This window comes from Triticum dicoccoides, chromosome 6B (genome assembly GCF_002162155.2).
Source record: "Triticum dicoccoides isolate Atlit2015 ecotype Zavitan chromosome 6B, WEW_v2.0, whole genome shotgun sequence".
In the NCBI taxonomy this organism is placed as follows: domain Eukaryota; kingdom Viridiplantae; phylum Streptophyta; class Magnoliopsida; order Poales; family Poaceae; genus Triticum; species Triticum dicoccoides.
Genome location: NC_041391.1, coordinates 12,004,801 through 12,020,193, shown reverse-complemented (window position 1 = coordinate 12,020,193; position 15,393 = coordinate 12,004,801). Strand labels below are relative to the sequence as shown.

Genomic DNA, 15,393 nt, shown 5'->3' with positions numbered 1-15,393 from the left:
ACCTGCAACTCCAAACATTCTCATCGGAGCAAGGCACGTGGGGCCAATGTATTAAGATGTGCGCTCCTAACGTCAATGGTACCCGCCTGAGACGAGGACTCAGCAAGCCCTTGGTTATCGGTGGCGGTGATCACTGGTTGTGTGTGGTTGACACTGGGGCATCCATCATCAAACTCCACACCAGAGTGACACATGTGTCGGTGACTATGCTCACGAAGAGCTTCCCCCATGACGGTGAGCACTGCCAACTCCTTGCGACGTCAACGGCGGGAGGGAAACCAATCGTGCTCGTCATGGATCACGACAAGATATTGGGTTGGGTGTCGTCGAAGAAAATGGGCAAGTGGCAACAACGACCACATGTGGTGATCGAGACAACGGAGGCTATCTTGTAGTTCCTCTATAGGGCGGGCGGAACCTGCAAACGACCGACCAGGCCAGTCCAGCTCGACATAGTGTGGTTCGCCGATAGGAGTTGCATTGTGTTGATCACTACATGTTGTGGTTTCTTCTGGATCGACCTGCAGTCCAAGGAGATTGTGAGGCGAGCCCCCTTATGAAATGAATTTGGCAGATTGGGTTCCTAGGTTCAGTAGCACTTTATTATTCATTCATTTCTGTTTCTAGATCTAGTCTCAACTTCATTGATAACTATAGGAGTATGTGATTGTGTAAATTAACTATAGTAGTTTATTCTATACCAATATACAATGACCCAAATGGGTACATCCAACAAATCTTGGCCATAAATCTAGGTCAATTCAAATGTGTATCATCTAGTGTGCTGAGTTCTCGCCATTCGAGCACATATATTAGCTGCATGGGATGTTCTACCAGTGGTGTGGCCTTACTGGCACACGCCACTTGCAAGCTCTCATAGATAAGGGTTTTTGCTCTAGTCAAAGCAGATCGCCTTGCAATTGAACAATATGCAAATTTGTGTTCACTTTGTCTTCTTCATTTTATTTTATTTGTTACTTTCTGTCTTTAATTGATTTAGTGTGTATCATCTAGCTGACCAACGACTTATATGTGTATCGTCTAGCGTGCTGAGCTCTCGCCATTGGAGCACACATATTTTATTTGTATTCTTAAGATGTTACAAGAAACACACCGACTAATTGAAAATTTATATGGCAATTGTCTGAGTGAGAACATTTTTTTTTTTTTGCTCTTTGGTGATGAACTGAGTGGAACATCTCAGCGGTTGTGCCAGTGATACACGTAAACTCGCTGTTGATCCCAGCTTCCTCTAGTAACAAGCCTTAATTTGTGGCTACTGATCCCGCTGTGACTGCAATGGTCGCAGGCGCTTTTCTCCAACCTTCGTCTCCCGAAAGTAACACACACATCATGTCACCGTGGAATCCACATGTGTAGCTCACATGATTATTTATTTCATCACAAAATGCACATGTGTGGTGTACATCCATACAAACATGCATAATTGTTTTTGGAAAATAAAATAAAATTCATATCACTAAATTTTGAGCATATACCGTGGTTCTTCTCAAATAATTTCATGGTTCCTCCCATGAATATCTGGAAACAACGGCTGGGGGCTTCACGGTAGGAAGAGGACACACACTACTTTCCCTATTTACGACAAGATTTGTCTTTGAGGCAATTGTTTAGTTTGGTATAGTAAGTTAGAATTCGACCAGTTTAGTACATGAACTTGCATAAGTGACGGAAAACGGTACAGAACAGACAAGCCTAGCGCGTGGCACCAAAGTGGCATGTTGACATGTCCTTAGTGCCATTTCAGCGAGGTGACGCGATCTTGCATACATGATCTTGAATTCTTGAATTGTTACTTTTGTTTGTTTCTGCAGTCCGCAGTGGAGCTTTCAGTGGATCAGAGATGGGGGTTAAATTATTTTGCCTCCAGCATGATGGCACTATCCCAGGTTTGTATGTAAATGTACTATGGATCATATAACTTTTCTAATTTCAGTAAATAGTATAGGAATTAGTGACCAGATGGTGATCAGTTTTCCCAGAAATAAATTGCTAATATATGATCAGCTAGAGGCGAAGTAAGGAGCACTGATGCAGTCATGATGTGCATAAAGATCTGTTCTCTCCTTCAGCTTCTCTCTTAACATTCTTCAGTGTATCTCCGCAGGAAGGACACATCAAAGAATGGCAGCCGGGGACGTGAGGTCTTTGGGGTATTTGGAACGATTTGGAAGGAAACAGATGCCCAACAATTTGCGCCAAAAAAAAAAACTGATGCCCAACAAAACTGCAGATTTAGGCGGATCGTGGGCTTTTATATCAGTTTGTATTATGGGCTGGTAATAATTATTAGAGTAAAAAACAGATCCTAAGATGGACGTTTATGATCTGGGCTATATCTGTTCTAGGCTAATTATACCACGTCGATTGGGACGCGATCGTATCGATCTCGCCCCGGACATATCGAGGCATCAAACCATGGCAGGTGGCGGCGCCAGGTCGCGGACGCAAGCTGCAAGAGGGCGGAGGCAGAAGGCAGCGTCGCTGCCGTTGGACGTGCTGGTGGACATTGCGGCGCGCACCGACCCGGCCACCTTCGTCCGTTGTGCCGCCACGTGCGTGGACATGCGCTGCCGCGTCAAGGAATACATCAGCCTCCGCGGCCCCCTCCGCCTCCAGCACGGCGACCGCTTCGTGCTCCCCCTCTTGCGCGGCCACCTGATCTACGGGTCCCATGACTGGTCCAAGCCCAAGGAGAAGCTGTTTCTGCTGGACACCAGCGCACCGGATGCCACCAAGCTGCGCACATCAACCCGCGGAGGCTTTCCCCTCGCGTCGCGTGATGGTCTTGTGCTCGCCCGTGTGGGCGTGGCCAAAGAGCTCCGTGTGTGCGACCCGGCCACCGGCAGGAGCCTGACCCTGCCATCTGAACCGAAGTTTCATGGGTGAGAAAAGTTATGTCTTGCTCGTTGGTGACTATGATAAGGCGGCCACCTCCGTTGGCCGGCATTTTCAAGTGGTCAAGGCATGTCTAGATATGTCCCAATATGGCGGCAACCTGCAGTTCCAGACGTTCTCGACAGAGCATGGCGCGTGGGGTCTCTCCACCGAGATATGGCTTCCTAACCTACAAAGCCGGTTTCAGCGAAGGCTCGGCAAGGCCCTGGTCACCGGTGGCACTGTGCACTGGCTTTGCCAGACTGACACCGAATCCTACGTCCTCAGGCTTCGCGTCAAAGCAGCAAAGGTGCTGGTGACGAAGCTCCCAAAAGGGTTCCCACACCACGGAGAGCACCAAAAACTTCTGGCAACATCATCGGTTGGTGGGGATGTGCTCGTGCTTGTCGCCCACGGCGATAAGATATCAGCTTGGGCACAATCGAAACATACAGCCATGTGGCAACAACGACCACATGTGGTGATCGACATGACAGAGACAATTTTGCGGTTTCTTGACAAGGCAGGCGGGAGCTGCATTCTGCCAACGAAGCCAGTCCAATTCAACCTAGTGTGGTTCGCCGAGAGTAGTGGCATTGTACTCATCAGTGCATGCAACGGTTTCTTTTGGCTCGACCTGCAATCCATGAACATTGTGAGGTGGTTCTCGGATCATAAGGTCTCATACACAAGCCAGAATATCCCCTATGAGATGAGTTTGACATCTTGGGTTCCAACATTCAGTAGCACTTTGTGATTAATTCTTTCCAGGTCTCTGGTTCCATTCTCAACTTCATTATCAACTATAGAAGCATGCGTGTATGAATTTGTTGAGAAAATATTTTAATCTCACAAGTTTTATTTGCCCCTTTCCATGAAAATTGTAGTCCCATTAATCGTAGCACCATGGTTTTGCTACTCATGAATATTTCCCCAGTTGTTAGAATTTACAAATTATAAGGTGCTGTTTCCTCTGATTATAATCTTATCTGACCAGTTTCTTCGCTGTTTCTACAATCTAAGTTATGTTCGTTGTTTGGTTGGAGTACTAGAATTACACCAGCTCAACTGATAAGTGCATGTCCTGGAATATCGAGAGGACGGTTGCGCTGAGAATTGCCGCTGACCTCTGAGAGGATGGATGCATCTTACTATGAGCTACGCCATCCAGGAAGTGCTCTACAACACAATTTTCAGCCATAGCTGACCATGTCATGGGCCGGTACACAACTTGCAGCTCCAAGCCTACACAAATATTGTTGACTAGGTTTTTTTTAGAAAAGAAGGAAGACCCCCAGCCTCTGCATCTGGACGATGCATGCAACCACTTTATTAATTATTCACACAAGACCTTACAAAGTCATACAACAGTAAGACTAAAGCCACCGTCTAGGCAACATTTATCGCTACTCATATCCAGTTGATGAAGGGATGCTGATAGTTTGGGCCTAATACCAAACAGACGTCGCAGCAAAACCTAAACTTCTAAGACCTGCGGTCCCAACCAGGACGCCTGCCGAGTATGGGGCACCTACCAGTCCGGCGCGCTCCTCAACCAGGACGCCTGCAGGGTATGAGGTCGCCGCGGCCACCTGCCATCAATCCATCCTCAGAGTTGTACTGCTGTCATCTACCTTGCCCGGTCTAGCTGCCGTCGACGCCACTGTATGGTTGACTAGGTGCTTATAACAATTGCAACCCGACAACACAACACATATGCACTACACCAATTACCAAGTTTATTACAAGGACAAGATTAGACTGACAAAACAGACAGAATCAGGATGGAAAGAAATCAAGAAATTAAAATGTAGCGACCAGACCTCAAACAGTCTGATCTCTGTGCTCAGTGTCATCCCTGGATCAGTAATGCTGACACCACACAGTACTTGGAGGATTTATAACAGAGTAGCAATCACACACTTATTACATCGAATGTCTCAAAAGATAACTTATTGAAATAAATATGGCTTAAGGCCATCTAAAAACGATAACAGCGGAAGGCTTGGAAGATAAGCGAGTCCATCAACTCCAACGGCATCACTGAGTATAGAACCACGACCTAAAAGCATCTTACTCGTCGTCTGAAAAGTCTGCAACATGAAACGTTGCAGCCTGAAAACGGGTCAGCACATGGAATATGCTGGCAATGTAACACATAGAGAATAACAATAGAATAAGCTATACTACATGCATATATGGCTGGTGGAAAAACTCTATGGTCACAGTTTTTGCATAAAGCCAATTTTTCCCTACTGCAAAGGAATAAATTTATTTAACTATCATGGTGGTTGTTAAACATTGAGAATGGTTGACAACATTCTCAATCTCAATTAAAAGTACTCATTAAACCCAACAATATTAAATTAGAGTAACATGATGAGATTCACATGATATCCATGTACTAGATACTCAAGATTTTCATAACCGGGGAAACGGCTAACCATGATTAGTTTATACACTCTGCAGAGGTTTGCACTTTTCCCCACATGACTCGATCTCCTCCGTTTGGTTTCTCGCACTACATGGTGTTTGAGAAATGGATAACCGAAACATAGTCTTTCAGAAGCACTTGCACCTTACGTAAGGGGTAGACCGTACCAACCTACATCCCCTACATCTGCTAGTCCACCCCGTAAGAGTTCGCACACCTTAGTCAACTATGCTAGAGCCCATAATAGCATGTGGCTGCACACGGAAGTTTCTAGTTTGAATAATCTCATGATCCCTTTGAGCCTGGGTGGCGGTCCGAAGAAATACAGGCAAGTCCTGATAGAAACCAGGTGCCTCAATCCACCCAGATGTGTGTTTAAGTTGCCACCTTAAATAAACCATTAATTAACAATCTCACATATGTCATAGAAATTCACTCACCCAATCCACGTCTACTAGCATAGCATGGCATAATAAGCAAACGTAGAAGTAACTCCCAAAGGTTTGATAATAAAACAGGTAATATGTACTACCTCATCTACTTCCCATCCCACAATTTAATTAGATCCTAATCATGCAATGTTTGAGGATTGGTCTAATGCATAAAAACTGAGTATGAAAAAAGTATGATCGAAGTGTTACTTGCCTTGCTGATGATCCGCGAAACCTAGAGACTCGAAGTAACAGGCGGCGCACTCCGGGTATTCTATGGCAGAAAAACAAACAAGCATACAATAAGTACTCATCTAATGCACAGGTAAAACTCGAATAAAAGATCTAACCAGAATATTCAACTTAAGAACTCCGGTTTGCAAAAAGAAACAAATCAAACAAAGCAACGAAAGTCAAACGGCGAAAGAAAACAACTTCGTTTTACTAATCTGGATCTAAGTCAAATTTTACAGAAGCAAAAACTTGTTTAAGTAGATTATTCGGAAAGAGGGTTTCGAGACGAAACTTCAGGCGCTTGAATCGCCTGATTCCGATAAACGAGCGAAAAGTTATACTAAAACGAAAATCGGATCAGGAATCGCGATCAGAAAAATCGCGGATTAAATCCGAGAAAAAGAAAAACGACAAATAGGTTAACGAACGAACGTTCGTTAACTAAACTAATCTGACGAACACGTTCGTTAAAACGAACGAACGAGCGAACACTCGCTAATTAACCGAACCGAAAAAAAACCGATCTAACGAAAAACCGAAAAAAAACAAAGAAAAATCCGCTCGGTTTTTATTAAAAAAACGGCGGCACGCGGATCGAGGCGGCGGCGAACCTCGGTGACGGCGGCGGCGAAGTTCGGCGAGGCTCCGGCGGCGGCGGCGGAGTCCGGCGACGGCTGGCGGCGGTAGCGGCGGATCTTGCGGCGGCGGCGTTTAGGGTTAGGGTTTGGGCGTCGGTGGGCCAGCGGCGGCGGATCGGGCTGGCGGGTGGCGGCGGTTGGGCCTGGGGGGCGCCGGGGTGGCGCTTTATATAGTGCCCCCCGAGCGGAGTCCCGCTCGGGCATGGCCCAGAGGCGGTTCACGTTTTTTTTAAATAATTCCGCGCAGAAGAAAAATAAAAAGGAATACTAAACATACTCCAAAAATCGCGAAATAAATTTTCCCCAGCTTCTAAAATCAAGCCGGACAAGATGAACATTTATTTGGGGCCTAAATGAAATTTTAGAAACGCGCATTTTTCCTAAATCCAAATAAAAGGGCGAAAAACTCCAAGATAAATCTTATTTGATTTTTTTTATTAAATCTTCATTATTTCTTATTTTGGGAAAGTCATTTTATTCCCTCTCTGAAATTTTGGTAGTAGAAATAATTGAAGATAAAATAAATAAAATTAAATGATCCCATTTTCAAAATTTGAGAAAACTCAAATATGAAAATAACGAAATCCCCAACTCTCTCCGTGGGTCCTTGAGTTGCGTAGAATTTCTAGGATCGAGCCAACAATGCAACAAAATATGATATGCAATGATGATCTATGTATAACATTCCAAATTGAAAATTTGAGATGTTACACAAAACAACTGAAAAGACAACTAGTTGTGCAACAATAGTCAAATATATCCCGCATCTCTCAACAGCCAAATTGCTGGATGAAGATGTTGACAAGCAGTGAAACTTCGAAGATGACAAAGCTGTCTTGGGTTACTTATATACAGTTTTTCTTCTGATTTTCCTGCTGGATGCAGCCAGTTATATGTATTACATAGGAAGTTGATTTTAGCTTGTACATGCTCTCTGCGGTCTAAAGAACGCATCAGAAATTCCTACTGGTAACAAATGTATTACATAGTATTTATCCTTTGCCTCACTAACCTAGCATGAAATGCGGAAGAAAATTTGAGCATTAAAGAATGTGATATATGTTGTACACCAAAAACTACAACGTTGATCCACCTCCACCACCTCATAATCCCATTATATTGTCGACTCCTCCCACCTTCCCCATCGAGTCAACATTTAGCACCTGCATTACAAGGCAACAAGTATATTTTCCTACTCCGGAGCTAGATCGCCTTCTTACCAAAACCACTAGTTATGTTGACAGTGTCACAAAGAAAGTACAAATGAACAAACCAGCTAAAGCTCAAAAAAAAAATTTGTCAACTACAGACAAAAAAATGGCAACTACTGTAGAAGTCGTAAGAATATGTGTAGAAGATTGTACGGCCAAGGTAACTACCATTTCCCATGCCTCCCGTGCCTAATGGCTCAGAATGGTTCTTCCTTTCACAAAAGGAAGAAGTGATTCGTAAGGCCCTGAGCTATCATGTGATTTATTACTCAGACTCACAGCTAGGAGGATTAGTTGGTGTCAAGAGGCTGCTTCATTTAAACCTGAGCTATCATGTGATACGAGAAAAATGGCAATGGAGAAGAAGGCTAGTTAAATCCAAAGCTTAGAAATGTGTGAGGGAAATGTACAAGATGTGAGGTCTGGGTTCAAGTGCTTCAACATTGCGTTTTCACATGGGTGTGCATATATAGTCAGTTCTGCACATGCATGTGGCCAAATTAATCGATCCTGCTGCACAGCAGCTTCTTTTGTATAACATACACTCCATTACTTCTATTACAGCCTTAAAGGTTCATCAACAAACATACTTCTTCGTATTGCAGTGGTGTGGCGTGGGTATATGATTAACTTTTTAGGCCATTATTTTTTTGATAACTCAAAGGTGTAGGAGCATTCAATCCTATTCAAAGAATAAAATGGCCCGGTTAATCAAATTGTTTTGGAATTTGGCAAATATAGTTAAACATAGTTTTAGATGCTTTTTTTTCTTCATATGATTCATTCAATGACTTCGACCTTCCATGTAGAATGTTCACTTTACCGTTGGGGTTGTAAAGGAAAAATAAGTCAATTTGGCGAGAAGGTCACCCGCGACCGACCTGGCGTGTACCCCCTTCATGCGTGGAGTATTCGTATGAGCCAGCCTATTAGCAGATTTAATCTACACTAGGACGGTTCCAGAACTTTCCTTGAACCATTTTTTTTCTTTCAGACTTCTTTTTTCGTTTTTTTCTTTCTTCTTATTTTTTTCATTATATATTTTGTTTTCCTTTTACTTTTCTGTTTGTTAATATCTTTTGAAATCATGAATATTTTTTAAATCACAAACATTTTCAAATACATGATTTTTTTGAAATCCTGAATATTTTCAAATTCACGAAGAATCTTAAAAAATTCAAAATCATTTTTCAATTTAACGAATATTTTATGAAATTTTATAAATTCTTGTAACATGTGAACAATTGTTTTGAACGGCGAACATTTTCTGAAACTAGGAACATCTTTTTGAATTGGCTAAAATTTATTCTGGAAATCATTAACATTTTCTAAAAATATTGCAACATATTTTTAGAAAATTATTTTCACTTTTTGAATTCATGAATATTTTTTTCAAATTTTTGAAATATTTTTGAATATGCAAACGTTTTTTCCCTGAACATTTTTTTAATATGTGGACATGTTTTTGAAATTCGTGATCAATTTTTGAGTTCGGGAATATACTTTTCAAATTCGTGTACATTTTTAAAATTTCTTGAACAATTTTTTAAGAACACGATTTGCTTTAATACATGAACATTTGAAATTTCTAGAACATTTGCTTTTTCATAATTTTCATTTTTTTGAAATGTTAGAACCTTTTTGAAATCCTGAATTATTTTAACATAGAATAAGAAAAAAGAAAAAAAAGGAAGAATAATAACAAAGAAAACATGGGTGTCCAGTCCCGCAAATGTTCGAGCCCATGCTGGCGCACCACGAGAAGGGAGGGTGTGCGTTCTTACGATCCCTGGTTCACACCGTGCATAATAGGTGGTAGAGGTCGATAGACACAACACATCTGACGGCTAGAAATGCTCGAATCACCTAATTGGATGGCTAGAAATAGACAACATGAGAAGGCTCCGTTTATGTTGAGTTTTACTGTCCAAAAGTATTATGAAATTTTATATGTATTAATTATCCTCAATTTCCCCATTTTTATGACTCTTTGGTTTTATGTGTGTCTAAAAAAATAAGATGCAACTATAATCAATTTCTTTACTCCTTTAAAAGAGCCAGTTCGTGTTGATGGTCCGTCTGCCCTCTTGGATGAGATGGGAATAAAAAATTACACAGTACCAAGAGTCCAATCCGCCATTACAGTTGAGTCAAGCCACCTCATTGCGGCTGCTAGCACCGGTCATTCTCCCCCAATCTTTCCGCCTCGTCTCTCCCGTTGCCTGCTATCATGGCCTCCCCCAATCCCAACTCTCTTGCCGCCTCTCTCCTCCAATCCCACTCCCCGGCCTTGAGCTCCACCACCTCCCTTCAAAATTCAAACAGCGATGCCGCACCCGCAGGGGTTCCCCATCCCTTATACTCGCTGTTTTCTCCTCTACCTCTTAGCAGATTCAGTTTCTGCTACCTCACTCACCGTCGCCAGTACTGCCGAGTCGCTCGCTCACCGTCACGGGAACGAGGAAGCTGCAACCCCTGTCGGCGTGCTCGCTCTCGCCGTCGTTGGACCGCTTGGAGGTCGCACCCCCTGCGGGTGAGCTCGGTCAGGGACTGCGGCGCTGCATCGACGAGCAAGCGGACAGTTCGTCACGGTCTGCGCTGCCTTTTCCCCTTCCAACCGAGCACATCGGCCTCTTCGGACTTGCGCTTTCTGTACGTCTCCACAACTCCACAAGGCACACCATGTTGGTTCTGAATCAGTTGGTTTATAGCTTATTAAACTGCAGTTTATGTTTAAAGTTGAACATATGCACGAGACAGAAATCTTGAATTCTAAATTTCGTCCACAGTGCTTGGAATTCCTCGATGTTCTTGTATAATGACTTCACAAACCATTAAGTAATAAAATACAAGTATATAACAATGGTCTGCTGAAGGTGTTCAGTGATTAATATTTTCCTTCCAAGGATAAAAAAAAAATCATGTATGTGAATTATTGAGCTGATCCCCTCTGCCTAATGGCAATCAAATTATCACTGGCTACTTTTTATAGCTGAGTAATTGTTGCAATTTCTGTTGTAGATTCAGTACAGAGAGGCGCCATGTCTTCCCTCAGCTTGCTGCAAAAAAGTAAGGTCCTTTGCAGTGTTAGTCTCCATAGAAAAAGTTCTTTTGCGTGCAGTATGTGTCTTCATTCGCCTTCCTTTTCAAGTTTCTTTTCTGTTCACAGAAACAGCAAAAATAATGCTTAGTAGGGATAAACAAGACTTAAATCGAATTATAATATAAGAAGAAATTTGTATTTATGAGGCCCAAGTCACACCGTGGGGAATGTATACCTAGCAAGATTCATGGGGCATCTTGTAGCAACTGAAACAGATGTTACATTTTTGGGGCATGTGAGTATTTGGAAAATATGATTTAGGCGTGGAATAAGTGAAACTTTACCTATGGTTGATGTGTTCTATAAAGTATGGTTCATCTCCCTGAACATGAGAAAAATATATCTCTTGGTGCTTAATTCAAACAATTGCTATAGACATATGATCAGAAATAGGGATGTGTAATATAGAGCACACTTGAATTTAGAACTTCAGCTTTTTTTGTTTTCTTTATTTTGTATGGCCATCATGTTGTGGGATGCTGCTTATCTGCACATCTTACAACCTGCTATCCCTTGAAAGTATATCATGCTCTTGATGGGCGTATATCCTGTAACTGTCAGCCTAGATCCTCAACATGGCATAGCTATATATTTTTTCAGAATATGAGGAGTAAGATCTTTAAAGAAAGATTCTTTTAGTACAAATAAATATCAGCTGCGGTGAAACCTATGATTTGTAATGCTGAATGCGCACTTGTTTGATTTAACTACTGATCCGCAGTTCATGATTGTAGTATAATGTATTCAGTCTGCCAAGTAAGATTTTTGAAGAAGGATTTTTTTTGTACTAATAAATATCAATTGTGGTGAAACCTATAATTTGTAATGCTTTGAAGTTTGATTGAACTAATCCTTGAGAAACTGCCATAGTTTAAGAATTCAGAATTATATTCATACTTCTGTTCTCATGGTCTTCTTTATTTTGTTGGCTGCAATTAGTAAAGTTTGCCTTGTTGTTTGTTAGTTGTATGGGACAAGTTGGTGACTAATAATCGAGTGCAGCGATTCGGTGCCCAGGCTCATCTGCACCCGACCATAAAAAAATTCATAAAAAATACCAAAAAGATTCAAAAAATTCCAATTTTTTTCCCATGGTAGACAATTTATTGCGTGAGGTTTTCGCTCTAAATTTTAGCTCATTTGAACATCTGAGTAGCTCTCAGCAAAAAAGACAAATTGGGTCAAAACAGTACATGAACAGTAAATTGTTTTACAGACCCCTAATTTGTCTTTTTTGCCGAGAGTTGCTCAGTTGTCCAATTGATTTGAAAATTGGGTCGAACCTCACGTATCAAATTGTCTACCATGAGGAAAAAAAATTGATTTTTTTGAATTTTTTTAGCATTTGTTTCGATTTTTTTATTCAACATGGGTGCAGATGAGCCCGGGCTTAGCAAAGGATTTCCCCTAATAATCTAAGTACATTGGAAAAACTGGCCGAGGGGTGTGCTATTGTCGTGGCGACAATGTTACGTGTGGAGCGCATAGGTAAGTCTAAGTGCATGCATTTTTCTATGCACATAGTAATACCGTGAAAATAAATTTTGCCAATACATTGATGTTTTGTCTTTAATTAACTAGACCGTGGCTTGCATACTAGGTTGAGCTACTTTTGAACCGTGTTACTTCACTTTGCTTAATTTTGGGTGAACGGTGCCGTGGACAATGATGGCAAGTGCTTTTGTGATCCTTGTTCTAACTGAAACCGAGTTTCACTTATGAAGTGAAATCTTAAGGTAGTGTAATGCCATATCAAGTTGGTGTGATCTCTGGGTAAAGTAAAATGTAATGGCTTGGAGGCATGTTGGGTTGCAAATAGTTGTGCACATGTCTTAGCTAAAGATGGATGTAATCATAATGAAATGTTCTGTCACTCCATGTAACTCTGTGATGTTTGTAGCGTCGTTGAGCAAAGACTTTTGATATGGCTAAATACTAACCTTCTCTTAATGAAAATCATAGTACTACATATTTGGGTCTGTACTTTTGTGAGTCCAATTTATTTCATGTGATTCCGTAGCATAGCACGGGCATCTTACTAGTATTAAGCAAAAATGACACTGCAATATGAAGCAACTGGAAGGCGTGTACTGTGGATATCAAAGGCACACCAACTATTTTAGCGAAGTTATCTTTTGGAACTTATTCACAATATCTATTGAGGACCAAACTAAATGTCACAGCCCACCCTAATCTAGTGAAGAAATGGTACCCGTAGGAGCTGCCATTGAAGTTATAGCTCTACTCCCCACAAAAAAGAAGTTATAGCTCCTTCACTTGGCCAACCTATAAGAACTAGTAGGACCTCGGCCTTCTAAGAAAAATCGAGGGCTACACATATACATCTAGAACCTTTCTTTCATCATCGAGAGGGAAGGACCTTCATCTATTGTCCAATCTTTATTTGTGTCAAAATTCTCTAAAGTATTCAAATGTCATCTATCATGTGCTAAGACTATGATTTTTCACCTTATTTGTTTTCAAGGCAAAATAACATCAAACACGTAGGCATGGGAGGCACAGGGAAATAAAGTGTAAAAAATGGCATCAAATCTTTTACGAGGGTCTTCTATTCGTCTAAGGAGTCGCATTGAGCTCCGAAGGGGTAAGGGGCGCCTATTTCGAGGAATAAGTTGTGTGCATCGGTCTCTCACTTTTAATTTCGATCTAGATGGAGAGCTTTGTTGATACAAAGATATCTTCCATTAACTTATTTCGGACACCGGTGAATAGAACTCGATTAATCAGTGGATCCTTGTTGAACCAAAAGACCAATCCGAGGGATCCTTTTGAGCTATATGACGTGGGTAGGGGAAGCGGGGGTAGGCTGCAATTATTATTGCGTTTACTGGAGTTTGAACCCTAAACCTATTGATAGTGAGTTTATGCACCTAACCTGTTCACCCATCAGACCGATCTAAAAGAGAGGGCCGGACATTATACTCCAACAATCCTAGTACTGAATAAGAAGTAGAAGGAGATTATGACTTTAGAGGAAAATCCTGTGCACTCCAAATGTAGAGCAAAACATGTAGAAATCGCTTGCACGTTGTTCAGAAACAGCTTTGTTGCTGCTTGCATCCAGCCGAAAGAAAAACCACTCAGAAACAGCTCACTTGCAAGTTCGGACTTCATAGAAAATTATTCAGTAGCAATCCATTGCTTGGACAAGGGACACGTAGGGCTCACTAAGGTTGTCGCCGTAGCACTTGGCATGGAAGCACTCGGGCAGCATGGGCCTGGTGGTACGGCGCCGTGCGAACTATAGCCATGCTTCGAAACAAGCTAGTCGTATCGAATTGTATGTTGTGGATAAAAAAAATGCACGCTTTTGTCCTCAATTTTTTTTGAAAATAGATGGGAATTCATCCGAACCGTTCAAAGCAGCACTTTTTCGATAAAGAAAATATATTAATATCGCGAAGATACCAATTACTCCCGGCCTCTGCAACAACGCAATAGCCTAATGGCATTACGGATGCACACAACCAAAAAAGAAGAAGTAGAAGCTAAAAAAAAAGAAAAGCCCCGGTATAGAGTTTCATTCAATGCAGCAACAGTACAACCACCACCAAAAGAACACTTGAAGTCCAAGTTCTTCAAAAGTGACACCTCAAAGAAGGAAACATTGCACAAGCGTCGTCGTCACCCGACTGTAGATCTTGAGTTTTCACCCCGAAGATAGTCCCGCTCTCAAAACAATGCCTTCAACAAGACCATTGTGAGACACAACAAATTAAGGCCAGACCTTGGATTTTCACCCTGAGAGGTAAGACTTTGAATTGCACCTGTGTTGCCACCCCAACTTACATACCGTTGCCGCAAAATCCAAAACTCCGGGCAAGTTTCTCATCGTCGCAAAGGCTCCAATCACCATTACTAGTACTCTGATCTCCGCTTCCATGACATTCTCCACCTCTGATTTCACCATCAAACTAAACATATCCCATGATGGCAACAGATAGCAGAGCTTCGCACCGCTCCCTCCTTAACAGAGAACCAGTGGGCGCGACCGAAACCCACCCGATCCACCAATGTCCAGGCATAACGCGCCAATGGTAGTTCGCCGGCGGAGCCTTCCGAAACTCAAACACTCCGACCAGATCAAGTAGGACATGCTTCAGGCAGATTTTCATCTTGTCACTTGAGAAACCCTAGGATGCCCCCCCTTAAATCAGGACGAGCCTGCAGCCCCCGCGCCGTTACGGCACTTCGGATCAAATCGGGGATTGGTGCGGGGATTTGGTGCCACATCGGGAGCAGCAGGGGCGGCTGGAAAGGGCGCCTCGCAAGTTGCCAACAACGCGCCGCCGCGTATGGAGGAGCAGGTCAGGCAAACGCCATGGCCGGCTGCCGCCTTGGCCTTGAATCTGAGAGGAAATCGCCACACCCCGCGCGCGAGAGACAGCTCGCCCCGCCGCCGCTGTCCACGGCATGGGTTCAG

The 15,393-nt window shown here is 42.4% G+C and overlaps 1 pseudogene; it reads left to right on the top strand.

Moving 5' to 3' along the window:
* The first annotated feature begins 2,439 nt into the window (after nt 1-2,439).
* On the top strand, nt 2,440-3,655 carry LOC119320533 (annotated as a pseudogene).
* The last annotated feature ends 11,738 nt before the right edge of the window (nt 3,656-15,393 follow it).